General features: G+C 40.7%; 1 protein-coding gene and 1 long non-coding RNA gene across 3 annotated transcripts in view; both read left to right on the plus strand.

The window, feature by feature from the left end:
* The window catches only part of NHS (NHS actin remodeling regulator), a 440898-nt gene that overhangs the window by 250380 nt on the left and 172478 nt on the right, over positions 1-18040 (plus strand). The window lies entirely within an intron of this gene.
* LOC130455990 (uncharacterized) lies at positions 989-17332 on the plus strand. Its single transcript, XR_008914276.1, has 2 exons — positions 989-11118; positions 15778-17332. It is a non-coding gene; the product is annotated as an uncharacterized LOC130455990 (long non-coding RNA).

Raw genomic sequence — 18040 nt, forward strand, 5'->3', positions numbered from 1 at the left:
GCAAGTCACTTGACCCCCATTGCCTAGCCCTTACCACTCTTCTGCCTTGGAGCCAATACACAGTATTTGACTTCAAGACAGAAGGTGATTGTTTAAAAAAAAAAAAACTATCTAAGACCATCATTGGAAACAATATATACAGAAGCAAGAATCTTGATTCTTGGACTCATAAGATCTGAGTTCAGATCTTGAATGATTTTTTTACTGCCCATATGATATTGGGGGAATCATTTAACTTCCCTGGGCCTTAATTGTCACAACTATTAAGTGAGGGTTTTTTTTTAACCCTTACCTTCTATCTTGGAATGGGGGTCAAGTGACTTGCCCAGGGTCACACAGCTAGGAAGTGTCCGAGATCATATTTGGACCCAGCACCTCCTGTCTCTAGGCCTGGCTCTCAATGCACTGAGCCACCCAGCTGCCCCTAAGTGAAGGTTTTGGGATACATGCTATCTGAAAATCTTTCTAAGTCTACATGTGTTATTCTATGTATGTTTATTGATCTCATATTATGTGCAAGGCAGCATAGTGATGTCTTAATTGGAATGACATCTGTATTTATTAAAATGCTTTAACATAAATTATCATCCTTCATACCATCCCCACCCCCAAAGCCACGTGGATAAGGTAAAGCAAGTGCTGTTATCTCTATTTTAAAGATGAGTAGAGGGACAGCTAGGTAGCACAGTGAATAGAACACTAAGCCTGGAGTCAGAAGAATATGGGTTCAGGGGATAGACAGAGACACAGAGATGGAGACACAGAGAGAGAAAAAGGAAGGAAGGGAGGGAGGGAGGGAGGAAGGGAGGGAGGAAGGGAGGGAGAAAGGAAGGAAGGAAGGAAGGAAGGAAGGAAGGAAGGAAGGAAGGAAGGAAGGAAGGAAGGAAGGAAGGAAGGAAGGAAGGAAGGAAGGAAGGAAGGAAGGGAGGGAGGGAGGGAGGGAGGGAGGGAGGGAGGGAGGGAGGGAGGGAGAACCTCTGAAAGATAGGGAAAGGTCACACACAGACTCACTGGTATAAGCAGGCCTGCTGACTTGTAGATATGATCCATACCACTATTATACCATGCTGCCTTGTCATTAAATTCTTTTCTACAATTTCCTCCTAGAATTGGCTAGGCTAAGTACTGTCTCCCATCTTTATAGAAAGCTTTTACCACAGAGAACACCTTGTACATGCTGTTCACTAGTGTAATTGCAGTCACTATATATGTAACCAGATATGGGCAGAGAGCAGGTCTTCTTTGTTGCTCCCATTGAACACAATGAGTAGGAGCTCAATAAATATTTCATGGGATCATAGGATTTATTTGTTGAATGAATGAATTTGTGAATTAATATATAGCCCTCTGGGTAGCTAGGTAGTACAGTGGATAGAGCACTGTGCATGGAATCAGAAAGATTCATCTTCATAAGTTCAAATCTAGCATCAAGATACTTATAAACTGTGCAACTAGGCAAGAGTCTTAAACCCTGTTTGCCTCAGTTTCCTCATTTGTAAAATGAGAAGGAAATGGCAAACCACCCCTGTATCTTTGCCTAGAAAACCCTAAATGGAGTCACAGAGAGTCAGACACAACTGAAAAATGATTGAACAACAAAAATAGTTTCCTGAATGCATATAGAAAGCTTACTTTCTTCCTCTAAAGAGACACAAAATCTAAAGTCATAGATAATCTCAGTTATCTACATGTGGACTATTAGTGGTGAATATTTAATACCAAATTGGCTTTTCCTTGTCATTCAGTGAATTTCTAAGGAAGCTCCTCTTTTTATTAGTTGGTTTATAACAAAAAGATTGAAAATTAATTAAAAGATTTGCTTAAGCAAAAACTATTTAGGAAGGTAATTCTGCTGTGAAAATAACCTTCCCTATAAACATATTTCAGGTACCTTTTCTATTTTATACTATTTGGGATTATCCATGGCACTTTTCCATTTGTAGGAATAATCAAGAATCAACTGTCACTTTTCTACATTATTTTTGCAGTTAAAATATGGAAGTTAAAACACAACAGATGGAAACAAGGTACTTGACAGAGTTAAATGTGGGTTGCTCGCTTCTTCTTGTATTTATTCTACTCTCTTTAAAGCTAATTTGTCTAGAATTCTATTAGTCAGAATCCCATCAATCAGCACTTCTGCCTTTCTAGAATCAATAATTATTGATGTCTCAGATGATGACCGTGAGAGATTGCAATATCTTCCAATGGCTTCTGAATCATCAAAGAAAAATTAAATTATATTTAGCATAGTCTTCATATTACATGTATTTCTTTATATTCCAATTCTTTGAAGACTAGCAATCCATGTATAAGGTTAACTGGAATACTTAAAGGATTGGAACTCCCATTCTCTAGTTATCCCAGATGACAGGGTTTATTGTGTCATGTGTTGCTAAATAACAACAACAACAACAAAAAGACCATTCCTACTTAGTTCAGGGCCTAGACTCTAGGTTGTCGATTTAAGACTTTGCTAATTAAATAATTGTTCACTGTAAAAACTCATCCAGATTCCAACCCTATAAATCATTTGACATAACTGATAATGAAAATGAACACCATTTTGGATTTAATGGATGCTGGGGAGGCTTCTTCTTTATACATGATGATTTGATTTTCCCTACTAGCAGTAAAAGACTTTCTTTTTAAAGGAAGCAAAACTTTTCAAGGGTCTTTTCTCCCTCCCAATATATGCACACACACATGTGTGTGCAATATAATGAAGGCCTGAGGGACAATATTAGCACTTCTAAAAAAGAGTACCAGGAATTTTAGTTTTTACTCTGGCAACTGGAGGCTGAGGAGAGCTCTCCTTTCATGTTTGTTTTCAGTACATAAAATGATTGAAATCAATTTTCCAGAGAGGGAAAGGGAAAGAGTGATAAAGAAATGGAAAATGTTGCAGAATTTTCATTTGCTTCATCATCTGACCCATGAGTCAAGCGAGCTGCTAGAAGTGTCATATTCACAGAGGAGACGAGTCCTCTAATATTTTTCACTGGGGTTGAAGAGGACCAAAATGAGTTAGGAGCTCCTTGCAGATATTTCTGCTCTCCCTCCCCATCCTCTAGGAGGGAGCCAGATAGTAAGCTGGGTCATCTTCCCAAAGGTGCAGCAGGGGTCCTTGTTGACCTGCTGAATCAGATCTGTAGATTGTGCGTGAGTGTATGAAGAAGTATTAGAGCCAATGGTCATATGCTACCGAAGGATGATGCAATACTCAAAGTTCTCTACACTCAACAGTGGAGCAAAGTCTCGAAGGGAGCATTGGGAAAAAACCTTTTCAGTGGGGCTTTGGAAGCACATGAGAACCCACACACACAGGGATCTGGCTTACCATTTCTATGGCACCCTAACCTCAGATCCTGAGCATTATTTTATTTTAATAACAAAGTTCCACATAAGTTTTCCCAAGTTTGTGTGATTCCTGTTGTCTCCCTCCCTTCTTGCTTCCCCTCTCCCAGAGTTGACAAGCAATTCTATCTGGGCAACATATTTCCATATTATTCCTTTTTGTGAGTGAATAATCTTATAAAATGAAAACTCCAAATCATAGGCTCAAATGAACAAGTGCTTTTCTTCTGTGTTTCCGCTCCCACAGTTCTTTCTCTGGATGTGGATAGCATCTTTCTCATAAGTCCCTCAGAATTGTCCTGGATTGCATTGCTGTTAGTAGAGAAGTCTATTACATTTGATCATTCCACAGTATGTCAGTTACTGCACCATCTACTTTTAAGATGACATTTTTAAAGAAGAAATTAGGCTAGGGAAGGGTGCTTAGAGAATGTACATGTATATGTTAGAGGCAGTGAAATTCAATTTAAGTCAACAATTAGATTGCTTTATTAAACACTTCCAGGCCCCTGCTAAATTCTGGAAAAACAAAAACAAACAAGCAAAAAACAGAACAGTCCTTGGCCTCAAGGAGTTGCCATTCAATTTATTTTTTTTCCTTTTATTTGGCATTAAATGTTTTCACTGAATAGCCAAATGACCATGCAGTTTGGGGGTTAAGGTATGTGAGAGAGAGAAACTCAGGAAGAAAACAGTAGACTAAATGTAGTTCTTTTATACAATTTTGCTTCAGGATGCCAGATTTAAATTTGATGGCATCATGGTTAAATTGATGTGATTGAGAAGTAGGGAAAGAAAATTGTACAGAGGAGGAAAATACATAGAGTCCACGTACTAGGGAGAAGTATTAGGTACTGCCTTTTATAAAAGGAGTAATTTCTCCCTCTTTTCCTTGAGGACAGTGAATGGGGCTTAATAAACAGGAGAAAAAAACAAATGGACAGAAAAGATTTTTCCATTTGGCTATAGTGAGAGTCATTTGGAGTTTTATTGACAAGAGTGTCAAGGTAGTGGTACAGATGAATATGAGTGCATGGAAGATGAGATGCGTTAAACGGGATAACCAATTTCAGGTGTGGAAAACAGATTATGGGATGTCTCCCACTGTGGGATTCTTTATTACCTGATATTCCCATCACTAGCATCCCTTTTCAAGGAAGTCTTGCTGTCTCACAAATACCACATTTATTCCTGCTTTACTATCTTGATTTATGTGGTTTTCTTCATCTGTAATATTCCCTCTTCCAATCTATCCTTCAAACCTCAGAGCACACTTACCTTTTTCATGAAGTTATCACTTAGGAGCCAGCATTCATTGGACAATCAGTCAACAAACATTAATTAAATGTTATATGCTAAGCTCTGGGGATACTGAGTCAAACTGAAGCAATCCCTTCCCTCAAGGAGCTTACCTTCAAATGGGCTAACAGATCCTTATTTAAAGGTACAGAGACTATATACCTAAAAAGTACAAGGTAGTTTGGAGAAAGAAGACACTGTTTCTAAGGCATCCTAACCTCGAGATTTTAATATTTCTTTCAGGCTATGTTGCCAAACTATCAGGGCTTCCATGTTCAATTGAAGGAAATGGTTGTTGTTGAGATGTTTTCAGTCTTGTACAAGTTTGTGGCCCCATTTAGGGTGTCCTTGGCAAAGATACTTGAGTATCTTTCCATTTCCATTTCCATTTTCAGCTCACTTTACAGATAAGGAAACTGAATCAAGAAGAGTTAAGTGCACTTGCCAGGGTCAAATACCTCTACCCATGAAGATGAGTCTTTCTGATTCCAAGCCCAGTGCTCTATCCACAGGGCCACTTAGAGAGAAATTTAAAGGCTTCATTTCTGAACTTCAGGAATACTCACAGAGTATATCATATAATCAAGATCTTAACTATATTCCACCTTCTATTGTTTGGTTGATTTCACATGTTACTCTCAAGTCCTTAACTGAATTATAAACTCCTTATGGGCAGGGATCTATCGTGTACATCCTATCCTCTGGTTTTTCTGTATTTCCCATAGTATCTAACATAGGGCTCCTATAAAGTACTCCAAAAATGCAAGTTAATTAATTGATTGATGGTTTAGGAGAGTCCTGCGAAGTTAGAGCTCTCCAAGAATGATATAAGGAGCCAAATGATTACAAAACATTCTGTAATGTATCCACAAACTACACACCCTCTTCACCTTATCCCTTAAGTGCTACTTGGCTGGAAATAATAAGCATATCCTGTTTTATGAGAAGAGAAGTTTCGAGCTAAGGCCAAAGGAGTAAATATGAGATTGTAGAATCATAGGATGTTGAGATCATAGGAATTAGAGCTGGAAGGGGCCTTAGGAATCATCTAATCCAACCCTCTCATTTTGCAGATGAGAAAATGGGCCCAGGGAACTAAAGGGTCTTGTCCAAAGTGAAATGACTTTGAGTTAGGAAATAGCAGATAGGAAGAGCTTCCTTAATTCTCCAGAGGCCCAGAGAGCCCAGCTCAGTCTTGGCAGCAGGGTGGACTAGTTAGCCAACCAGTGATCCTAAGGGTTAAGGTGGGGGAGCTACTGACAGAAATGTAAACAAAACCAGGAAAGTCTAGAAGGAATTATTTCATGCCACACTAATTGAATAATGTGAGATTATGGACCTGTCAATTACCTCATCTGGACACCAGATTCTCATGTTGTGTTGAAGAATGGGCTGTAAGTAAGCTTTTCTAAAGAGCAGAAAGGGGAGCGGGGAAGGAAAGAATCCCAGCTCTCATTCTTGATCTTTTTGGTTGGTCATAGTGGAAAATTAACCAAGGCAGGTACCATTGGTAACAAGGATGACAGAATTGTCTTTTGCACACTCTATTCTAGTTCATTACAATCTGCCATTTACTTTATATCAAGGATTAAGTTGATCAAATTGCTTCCTGGCATGAGAATTAGCTCAGTGGGAATGGCACATGGGGCAGATATGGGTTGTTAGTGGGAGAGAGGAGGATGAGAGGTTTGAAGCACTGAGCTGCCTGCTGTCTACCTAGATCCAGGTGAAGTATTATGATAGGGAGACCTGGACAACCAAAGATAGACATGGAGGTACCAAGCACATTGACCAAGGAGGTATCATAGAAGAACTAATAAAACAGAGTTTGTTGATTCACAATTGGGCTCCATATTTGGGGACTACATATACAGTGTTTCTTTAAAAGAAACATTTAACTATCAGATGATAGTAATAGCCACTCATTGCTGAGTTCATTCTATCATTTTCAATATGCTTCACTGAGGTGAAAGCATTAAGTATGTGTTGCACTCTCTGTGGTTAATAGAAGGTTCCAGATCCATGTTGGTGAATCTATGGTACATGTGCCAGAAGGGGCTGCTCCCCTCCTCCTCTCCACAAATGCTTAAGAACATTTTTCTCATCACCTGCCCCTCTGTCCAGTAGTCCAATGGGAGCGCTTCCTCCCTCCCCCATCTGGGGTAAGGAGGGCGGCTCACATGCAGCATGAGGGTTGCAGTTTGGGCACTCAGTCTCTAAAAGGTTCACCATAACTGTCCTAGATCTTCTATCCCTCATCTTTGCTTCTCATATTGGGTAGAACCACTCATTATCTCAGAGTGTATGAAATTTGTGGCTGTTTCCAATTAGTACTAAGAAAAAATAGCCTGTAATAGACAATTGAGAACAATCCTCAAAGCTAGGAAGATTTAGGTTTAGTTCTGCTTTCTGAAATATACTTTCTATATGTATTATGACCTTGCACATGTAATTTAAATCTCTCAGAGTTCTAGACAACTCTCTAAATTGCAAAAGAAGTGGTAATCTGTTTTGGTAGCAGGAGTACTTCACCTGGGAGTTCCCTGTATCAGTGAAATCATAGCTCTAGTGTCTTTCCTTATCTAAGCCCTTTACTCTCCCACCTCCAACCCCCACTAGAAAATCTGACTCTTTTTGAATTCGCTTTATCTAAAAGAATGCTAGTCAAGTGACCTTGAAATGAGAGAGTTGGTTACCCACAGAAACAGACACATTTGCTGGAATATGTATTTGTTGCTAATTAGCCTAGAGACAATAGGTCAATAAACAATGTTGGGGCATCTGGGTAGCTCAGTGGACAGACTAGAGGTACTGGGTTCAAATCTGACCTCAGACACTTCCTAGCTGTATGGCCCCAGTAAATAACTTAACCAATTGCCTATCCTTTACTGCTCTCCTGGTTTGAAATCAATATCACTATTGAGTCTAAGACAGAAGGTAAGGTTCATAAATTAGAAACAAATAGTGCTTAATAACCAAAGGGCACAATGCATACTCAACTATATAAGCACCTACTAAGTAACTGAAAAGCCCATCACTCCCTTGGACCTGGACTCCAGACATAGGATGAATCTGGTCCGTGGAATTCTACGAGATTTATAGTTTAGGTGCTCCCTGGAGCAGACAAAAGGTGTAAAATAATAGAGTTACTTCAAGTTATTTGACTCATATTTCCTTTGAGACTGGTCATTAGGCCAGTCAAAGTTAAGCTTTTACTATGTGCCAGGCATTGTACTAAGCTCTGGATGCAGCCAAGTGTTTAGTGTAGCAAAGAGAACTCTGAAATCAAGCTTTCACCTCCTCTAAACATGGCAGCTGGAATAGAAGATCTGGTGAATCCTGGGACTAAGACTGCAACTTCCAACGTGGTCTTGCCACAGCGTAACCATCATGGAGCAGTCAGTGGAATTAAGCAACGACTCCGTTCTTGCTTCCCTGTCATGTGTCCCTGTATCCCTTTGGTTGTGACCTTGACCATCCTTCTCCACTGCCATTTTAGGGCTGACTTCCTCTCTTGCTTCCCCAGTCTAAAGCCCCTTTGGCTTCTCACAGTGACATGGGGATAAGGAGGAGGAAGGGGGAATTGCAGTTTGAGGCTCACCAGCAGACTACAAAAATGAACAGGGGACCATAGCTTCAGAAGCAGCTAGGTCAGGCAATAGATAGAGTGTAGGGCCTCAAGTCAGGGAGATGCGTATTCAAATCCCACCTCAGACACATACTAACTGGGCAACTCTGAGCAAGTCATTTAACCCTCTCGCTTCAGTTTCCTCATCTGTCAAATGAGCTGGAGAAGGAAATGGCCAACCATCATTCCAATATCTTTGCCCAAAAGAACTCCAAATGGGGTCACAAAGAGTCAGATTAGAGCTAGAAAAGACCTGAGAGAGAATCCAGTCCAGGGGCCTTAACTTGAGGTCCATGAACTTGGTTTTTAAAAACATTTTGATCATTATATTTTGACATCATTGGTTTCCTTTGTAATCCTCTGTTTTTTATTTCGTGGATTTAAAATAATTATTCTGAGAAAGGGATCCATGACACAAAGAAGATTAAGAGCTCCTGATTCTAGTCTAACCCCTTCATCTTAGAAATGAGCTCAGAAACATTAAATAATTGGCTTAAGGTTATCCAGGTATGTTTCAAACTCGGGTCCTCTGCCTCCAAATCCAGCCATTGTACCATGCTGCTTCTATTTTTTATTGTGTAAGAATTATCTAAAGGTCACATCTTTAATTCTTGTCCCTCCCCATCTCAAAGAAAGAAAGAAATTGTTTCCAAAGTTTTCATTGGTTTCTAGAGGAAAACAGTCCAGTTTTTGACAGACAGTATTTAGGTTAGAGGCGGATTCTTGGAAGTCTCTAAAACCATTGAGGCAAAGACAGAGGTTTGGCCTTCTCTTTCAGTGTACTATATGTTTTCTTCCTGGTCAGAAACATTAATAGCATTTTCCCAGATGTTTCAGTCTATATGGAAATCCCCTTAAGCAATTTCAATAGTCCACTTGGATGCCAATCCTTTGCCAGGATTCAAGTTAATATGGAAAATGGGCCCTTCAAAAGTGAATTTTACCCCTCTGAATTGTCCCTGCTCTCATCCTCTTGAGCACGTAGACATAATTCGAGTATTCATCTTTCTATCTTGAAATTTAAATTATTGGGAGAGCATAGCTCAGTACTCTGACACTAATTGTACTTGTCACATGCAATTTTTTGATATAGAAGGACTAATATTGGGGAATCTGTATCATATATTCTATTCTGTCTTCCATCTTAAACCTAGGGCTTTGCCTGCTGACTCTAGTTTTTCCCCAGCTTTTTATTCAACGCAGCCCAACTCCTCCCTGCCAGCTTCTGTTTTTACTTAACCTGAGGTCAAGGCTCTTTAGGGTGAGGAACAATGAAAAAGGAAATTATCGAGATGGTTTTGAGCTAGAAAGTAGTAGAAACTGGTTGTGTCCTGAATTTCTGGAAATCTGTGCAGTTCTTTTCTTTCTAGGAAGCTAAAAAAGCATCGCGACGTAGACGTTCCTCTTCTAGTTACTCCCCAAGAGTTAGTCAGAGGGTAGTTTCAAAATAATTTGATCTGGGAATAAGTGATTAGCATTTAACTTCTTTAATGGCCAATTATTCACCAGCTATGCCAGTGAGTAAATCATTAGTCATCATCTCTTCTGAAGAGTAAATGTTTACTTGAGTAAAACAGTTATTTGTATTCGGTTTTAACTTGTGGAAAAAGAATGGAGGGAGCACTTTCTTGGTCAGGTGTGAGTTGGTTGAAGGATGTTCAAAAAAGACTTGGTTGAATTCAGATGATGTGCGGTGTGCAGAGATCTGCCTAGCCCAACTCTGTTCTGGACCCTTGTTCACTTCAGATCCGGCTGCCCTAAATTCTGCTTTCTCAAACTAAATAAATCAAATCAACTCCTTAGTAATAGGTCGGTGCCAGTCTTCTGTTTACCGGGAAGTTGCTTGTTTCTAGGCAATGGGGATGCAAGTCAGTGCTCGAACAAAACCACCATACTTAACTGCCTTTTCTTTGAAAATGTTTTGTAATTGGTCTTAATTGAGATGGAAGAATGTTGGAGTTACCTAGACTGGTAGAAGCCTAGAACATGAAGAGATTTGGCAGTGGTCCATTTCTGGGTCTGCTTTGCCAACAATTTTTTTTAACGTACCATATTGTAGGCAAAGTCTAGGTTGACTGATAGCCAGGTGGCCCAGTGGACAGAGCACTGAACCTAGAATTAGGAAGACCTGAGTTCAAATATGACTTCATACACTCCCTAGCTGCATGACCCTATGCAAGTTTCTTCACTTCTCTCTGCCTCAGTTTCCTCATCTGTAAAGTGAGAATAGCAGTAACACCTACCTTCCAGGATTGTTGGGAGGATAAAATGAGATAATATTTGTAAGAATGCTTCGTAAACCTTAAAGTGCTATCTAAGTGCTTGATATTAGCATTAATAGAGAGTCCATATACATATATGTGTGCACACATAGCAAACAGCATCTGGCATGAAGACTCCATTAAGAGAGCCGGATAATAGCTACCATTTCTGGTCCTGTCAGTTCAAACGAGTAAATTTTAATCAACAGACCGGAAGCCAATTTAGAAGCTGAAATGTGAGCCGAGGGCCAGCCAAAGGTCAGTCCCCTTCGCCATGGTACTAATGGCCCAGGTGTGGACGAACCACCAGCCACCAACGGAGAACCTTGGCTTGGAGCTGGACTGTTAGATCAAAGATGTTTCCGCTGGGATCCTTATGAGAGGGAGCTGACTCCAGGGCTGCAGAGAGCAGCGTTTCCACTGGAAAATGGGAAGCTTTGCTTCCAGATCCTCAGATCCTCATTTCCTAAGAAGGTTCCTGCTCAGCAAATGGTAGTGAAGGCAGAGAAATGAGGACAAGCAGACATGTCAAGGCTGTTGATCTACACTGAGCTCTTCTGGGACAATTACCAGGTTAGCGTAAATGTACTCACACTAGCAACAGGAGATTAAAATGGTGATGTTGTTTTATTTGCATTTGTTTATTTTATCAAACCATGGAATTTGTAGGGGGACGGGTAGATTAAAAAAAGGTTTACTGGGAAGGCAAAAGATGAAATGAGAGAAAAAGACATCTTAAAACAGGGTCCCAACTGAATCGGAAAGGAAGAAGGTTGCCTAGAAGGTAGTAAGTCAGATAACCTGTCCTGGCAGAAGTGAAGAAGCCTGGCATTGGACTATTCTTGCAATATTTTAAAATCCCTTATCTTCTATCTTAGAAAATGGGAAGGAATTGTCTGAGGTCATATTTGAACCCAGGACCTCCTGTCTCTTGGCCTTGATCTCAGTCTACTCAGCCACCTCACTGTCCCTCATTTTTGCAATTTGTGATTGATTCAGAAGAAAGAAGGAACAGGGTAAAGCAAGAGAAGAATGCAGAGGGGCACAGTAGACAGAGAGCCAGGCCTTGAGTCAGGAGGTCCCAGGTTCAAATCTGGCCTCAGACACTTCCTAGCTGTGTGACCCTGGGCAAGTCACTTATCCCCCATTGCCTAGCCCTTACACTCTTCTGCCTTGGAACCAATACAAAGTACTGAGTCCAAGACTGAAGGTAAGGGTTTTTTTTTAATAGATTGTTTCTTTAAATTATAGTATCCCTAAATTATGAATAATTACATTGGCTCAATTCAAGTTGTTGACAGGTCTGAGAATTGTCTATAATCATATAGAGAATCAATTCCCCGGGAAATGGTGCTTACTATTTCTTTTATTCTTGTAGAAAGAAAACATCTTCATGGGATTAAATGCCACTTAACCGTATTCACTCATTTTACAACCTTTGTATTTTGACAACCTAAAATACACTGGACAGAAAAGCAATAACAGATTGCTAGTGAGGGCAGGAAGATCTCAGTTTGAACGAAACTTGGTTTTGGTTTCCCAGGACCTTGGAGAAAGGAGGTTGAGATGGAAAACATAAGTGATACAGCTTGTCTCCTGGGGACAAAGAAGGGGGGAGAGAGAGAGACAGACAGACACAGAGAGACAGAGACAGAGAGACCGGGGGGAGGGGGGGGAGACACAGCCACAGAGAGGCAGAGACAGACAGAGACAGAAAGAAAAAGGAACAAATGGGGGGAGGGAGGAGAGACAGAAATAGAGAAAAAGAAGGAGGGAGAGAGAGGAAGAGCAACAGAGAGAGAAAGAGAGACAGAGACAGAGAGAGAAAGCTGGACCTAATATGGAGGAGAGGATAGAGGGACCAAGAAGAGATCAGTGTTTAAAATGTTCTAATATTAAATTCCATAAGGCAGCAGCCAGCATAAGATGGGACTAGGGACAGCAATGCACATTAATTTTTACAGTGACTTACTCAACTTAGTGACATGTTTATTCAAATTACCCTTCACAGTCTAAAAAAAGCACACGGTGGAGTTCTCCGAGTCCCTGCAGGAAACTGTACAAATTCCTGGAAGAGAAAACCAGCCCTAATCCTGATTTTAACAACAAAAGGCAATTATTTTTAGTATTTTCCAATGGGTTTCAGCTGTCTGGTATTGTTGAGGCTTGTTAATAGAGGAAGCAAGATGAAGAGTGAGAAATACAGTCAGACAAGAATGAAAGAGGAGCAGAGACAAACTGAGTGGGCAGATACCCAAAACCTTTTACTCCTAGTACTATGTCTGACATGAAATCCTGAAGTAGCAGAGGTGTCACTGCTGTAATTAAGACTGTTTAAACTGAACTTACAGGAAAAACAGAAAGGAAATCTAATACCAAGAAGTTAGTGAGACTGACTGAGGGTATAAAGGAAGGGAAGAGCCTTCCTTTAAGTTATAAAAAAAAATAAAGTAGAAAAAGTAGGCCATTAATAAAGGATAGTAGAAATGACTAAGGAACCACTTGTTAGTGCCATTGCTGGGGGAAAGATGCCAAAGGTACAACTAATTAAAATGTGAGGAGACTGGAAAAAGATGGTGAGTAAACACACAAAGCACACCACACACACACACACACACACACACACACACACACACACACACACACACACAGCTCCTAGTTAACATAGATTGTGTGTTAACCAGCATATCTAGTGAGTGAACATACTAGTGGGCTAAATAAATTGGCAAGCTAGCTACTTAACAATTAGCGTCAAAAAGTCATGAGAAATCTGGGGGGTCCTAGAGTTCTGAAAATACCACATTTGCCATTTTTGTCCTCAGCAATTTGAAAAACATAGTCTTGCCAGTTACTGGCCAGTAAGTGAGCATCCGTTTCTTGTAAAAGTGAGCAAACATTGAGAGAATACAGTAAAAATATTCAGGAGATAGTGGGTATGTCCAATAATAGGCAGTTTAAACTTAACAAATCAGGCCAGACAAATTTGGTGGGCTGGGCTGGGAACTTTTCTTCCAAAGAATTTCATAATTACTAAATTAAGAGCATGTTATGTGGCTGACTCTTTAGAACAGCTTTGGTATGGTGTCTTACAAAATCTAAGTTTTAAAAAAATCAGCCATTTGGCTTGGACACAAACAGTGTAATGTGGATTTAAAACTCTAAACCAGAGTAAGAATTTTAGCTAATGGAAATGTTTCAACTAGGAAGAATGTGTCTTCGGGGCTTTGAGGGGTTGTTTTTGACACTGGTCTTATTAAACATCTTCCTCAGTGGTTTGGCAAAAGGAATAATGTTAAGGGAGGAGGGATGGAAAGGGAGGAAATGTTAGTTTTACTTTAGTTATTGAGGAAACTGAGGCAAAGATCCAGAGCTTGTCCCTTACCAATAGCTACTCTGCTTGTGACAGAGTTTACAATAGACTTAATAGTGTCTGAATCTGTTGTTTAACCCAGTGAGAAACACTTTCTGCCAAGTCTCTTTACAAACTGACAGATAACATTCAAATATAAAGTGTCACTAACACCAGGAAAAACATGGTGCTTTAACAAAATCAGGCTTATGGAGCGTATAGCTATGGACAAAAAATAAAATGCAATTCAACTTGGGAAAAAAGCTCAAGCCAGGACACTTGAGGAATATTAACCCAAAATGTAGACATTCTATGGTGGGGCTGACCTTCAGGAAGAGGAAGCTCCAAAAGACGTAGGATTGAGAGGAAAGAGGAGTCATGGGGGTCATGGCAGTGATGGTTGTGATGACTTCATAATTATCAGCATCATCAACAAACATTTATTAAGCACTTTAAAAAGACCTTACCTTTTCTCTTAAAATTAATACTAAGTATCCAAGGCTGTATATTGGTTCCAAGGCAGAAGAGTGGTCAGGGTTAGGCAATGGGGGTCAAGTGACTTGCCCAGGATCACACAGCTAGGACGTGCTTAACTTTTGCCAGAGTTAGACTCAACTGAAAAATGAAGGACTAATTGTATTAGGCACTATGCTAAGCATTTGGGTTACAATTATAAAAGGAAGACAGCCATTGTCCTCAAGAAGCTTACAATCTAATGGAGGGAGAAAAGGTACAAAAAGAGACAGACAGTAAAGGGGTGGGGGCCAGGTGGTCCCATGTGAGGTAGATTGTTTTGTAGAGCTGAAAGCAGCAGATGCCGAGTGGAATGGACCAGAAAGTCCAGTTTCTGCCCTCTATAATGGAAGGCATTGAGAGGAGTTTGGTGCTCCAATCTTTCAGCCCTCCAATCAGAAAGGAAGGAGGCTGAGAGTGCTAGTGACCATCAAGGCTTAAATTAGCAGCAGCATGGTGATGAGTTTAGAGGTAATGAGTTGTGATGTGTCTCTCTCCAAAAAAAAAAAAAAAAAAAACCAAGAGTGGGAGCTTTGCTAAAAGACCACGGAACAGGTTGGGGGGAGGGGGTATAAAGAGGAACCAGCTGGGTGACTCAGTGGATTGAGAGTGAGGTCTAGAGATTGGAGGTCCTGGATTCGAATGTGACCTCAGACACTTCCTAGCCCTATGACCATAGGCAAGTCACTTGACCCGCATTGCCTAACCCTGACCACTCTTCTGCCTTGGAACCAATATACAGTTGATTCCAAGGCAGAAGGTAAAGGTTAAGGAAAAAAAAAAGACCATATCTGGCTCAGATACTTCCTAGCTGTGTGACCCTGAGCATGTCACTTTACTCTGTTTGTCTAGCCTTTGCCCTCCTGTCTTAGAGTTGTTTCTAAGACAGAAAGTAAGGATTAAAAAAAAAAGGCAATCAGATAAGGCAGAGAGAATTAAGTGAATGGATACAGACGGATCCTTTTGCTATAGAGCTATATTTGGCCAATTGATTCCAACCAACATTTTTAAGCACCTACTGTGTTAAAGCTGCCAGGCCCTGGGCACACAGACGTGACAGAATCTGTGGCTTTATTGGGGAAGTAAGATCGAGTCAGCGCAGCCCAACTTTGCCTGCTTGGATGAACTTTGACGCTCCTCTCAGAGAAGAGGTTTGGGGAAGAGGGAAAGGCAAAAGCCAGGCTGGCGCAGGAAGGAAACGGTGTTCGCTTTTTCCCATGTCAAGGGGATTCCTTCTAGCGAAAGGTTATTTGGGAGCAAAACGTCGGTCAAAGCCCGAGCCCAGTTAGCATATGATAAACTTGTTAGGCTTTTATGGCTCTCTTCAAACACCTCTTCCCATTTCTGTGCATATTTACATTTCATTTCAGATGAACTTAGCAACAGTGATCCTCGGAGTTACTCCTGTGTGTTTAAATCAAGATCAACTACTTCCCTCCTTGCACAACCGAAAAGGACTCCAGAAGACGTGCTGGCAAGGTGCCAGGCGCAGCCTTAGACAAAACATACCGGACCTTGAGTTTATGGGTTTCACCATTCTAGAACAGACAAAGTCATTTTAGAGTTTGGCAAATGGAGCAAAGAGGATCCAGATTTCTTCTTTTCCCCCCTTTCATCCCAGAATCCATTACTTCCCATTGATAGGCCATAAAAGTCATCACTGCCCAAGCAAACATTTTACCAGATGTTTCCCTTCTAGCCTAATGGAGTAGAAAGAACCTTGGGCTTCAAAGGTCTGGGTGTGAGTTCCAATTCCATTACTTACTGATTAGAAAGTTCCACTAGATTTTCAAATCCTAGTTAATGCCAAGTATCCACTAGTATCCTTCCACTGATTCCCACCCTCAATTCTATTGCTTTTTGTGTTTTGTTTGTTTAAACCCATACCTTCCATCTTAGACTCAATACTGAGTATTGTTTCTAAGGCAGAAGAGTGGTGAGGGCTAGCAATGGGGGTTAAATGACTTGCCCAGGGTCACATAGCTAGGAAGGGTCTGAGATTACATTTGAACCCAGGACTTCCCACCTTTGGGCCTGGCTCTCAGTCCACTGAGCTACCCAGCTGCCCCCTCTAGTGCTTTTGCTGTTCTTTCTTTACTAAAGGTTAGTATTCCAAAGGATTATCATCCATGACCTTTCCCACTCAGTATTAGATGTTGACTTCAAACAGGCACCGCACAGGAGTTTCTATCCTGGTTTGTCAGTGGTCCTGGCACTGGGGAGTGAAGAGAGCCCCAGAAGACCTAGTTTGAATTCTAGTCCTGTCACTTATTATGCCTGTGGACAAGTTCATTTGCCTACCTCCCTCACTTTAGTTTCTTCATCTGGGACGGGAAAGAATTAGATTCAGCTATCAACAAAGCCCCTCCCTTCTGAATCCTCTGATTTCTCCCCAAGGACCTCAAACCTAGTTTAGGATTCAGAGAAGAACTAGGGAAAAAAGAGGAAATAGAGGTGAGAGGTGAGGAATGGGAATACCACAGACACTACCCTTTATGACAGGCTTTCCAGCTACCCACGATGGAGCCATGATAGAAGGATTTAGTTCAATCAAATTCCTCATTACAACAAGCTTTGAAATTTTTTTTAAAAGGTCATTTTTTTGAACCCTTATTTTCTGTCTTGGATTTGTATATCACATATCAATTCCAAGGCAGAAGAGGGATAACTATTGGGCAATTTGGGGTTAAATGACTTGCCCACAGCCACACTTCTAGGAAATGTCTGAGATCACTTTTGAACCCAGAACCTCCTGTCTCCAGGCCCCAATTTCTATCTACTGAAACACCTAGCTGCCTCTTTGTTTGTCTAGCTTTTGCCCTTCTGTCTTAGAATTATTAAGACAGAAAGTGAGGATTTTAAAGACAGAGAGAGTGAGCAAGAGAGGGAGAGAGAGAGGAGGAGAGAGAGAAAGAGAGGGAGGAAGAGAGAGAGAGAGAGCAAGAGAGAAAGAGAGAGAGAGAGAGAGAGAGAGAGAGAGAGAGAGAGAGAGAGAGAGAGAGAGAGAGAGAGAGAGAGAGGAAGGGAGAGGGAGGGAGAGAGAGAGGGAGAGGGAGAAGGAGAGAGAGAGAGAGAGAGGCAAACAGAGAGAGACAGAGATGCCCAGGGACACACAGCTAATAAATGTCTAAGATGGTATTGAACTCAGGTCTTCCTGACTCCAGGCCCAGTGCTCAATCCACTGGCCCACTTACTTGCCAAAGAAGGTAGACACTTAGATCTCAAAGGTAGCTTTGGTTAATGTGCCATATTGATCTCCCATTGAGCAGAACTCATGATTATATAGCCCCATGAGCCTCATCAATTTGCCAGTGAATCATTTTCCTGCCATTAGAAATTATTTGTGACATATTTCCATTTAAAATAGCCCACTTAATAGCGTAGAGCTGTAGAAAAGGGTTTCCTCTCCTAGTGCTTTTAGAAATGTCTTATTTTTTAAAGCGTATAGGTTTACTATATTTAAAGCTACTAAATAAATTGTTTCTATTTCAGTCTTGTAATATATACCTCCTTAGAACAACAACAACAAAAAGGGAGTGAATGTTTAGTTTCATACAATGCACCTGACTCCCTAACACACATACACACACACATACATCATTATCATCATCATCATCATCATCGTCAAATGCG

This window comes from Monodelphis domestica, chromosome 8 (genome assembly GCF_027887165.1).
Source record: "Monodelphis domestica isolate mMonDom1 chromosome 8, mMonDom1.pri, whole genome shotgun sequence".
Classification (NCBI taxonomy): Eukaryota; Metazoa; Chordata; class Mammalia; order Didelphimorphia; family Didelphidae; genus Monodelphis; species Monodelphis domestica.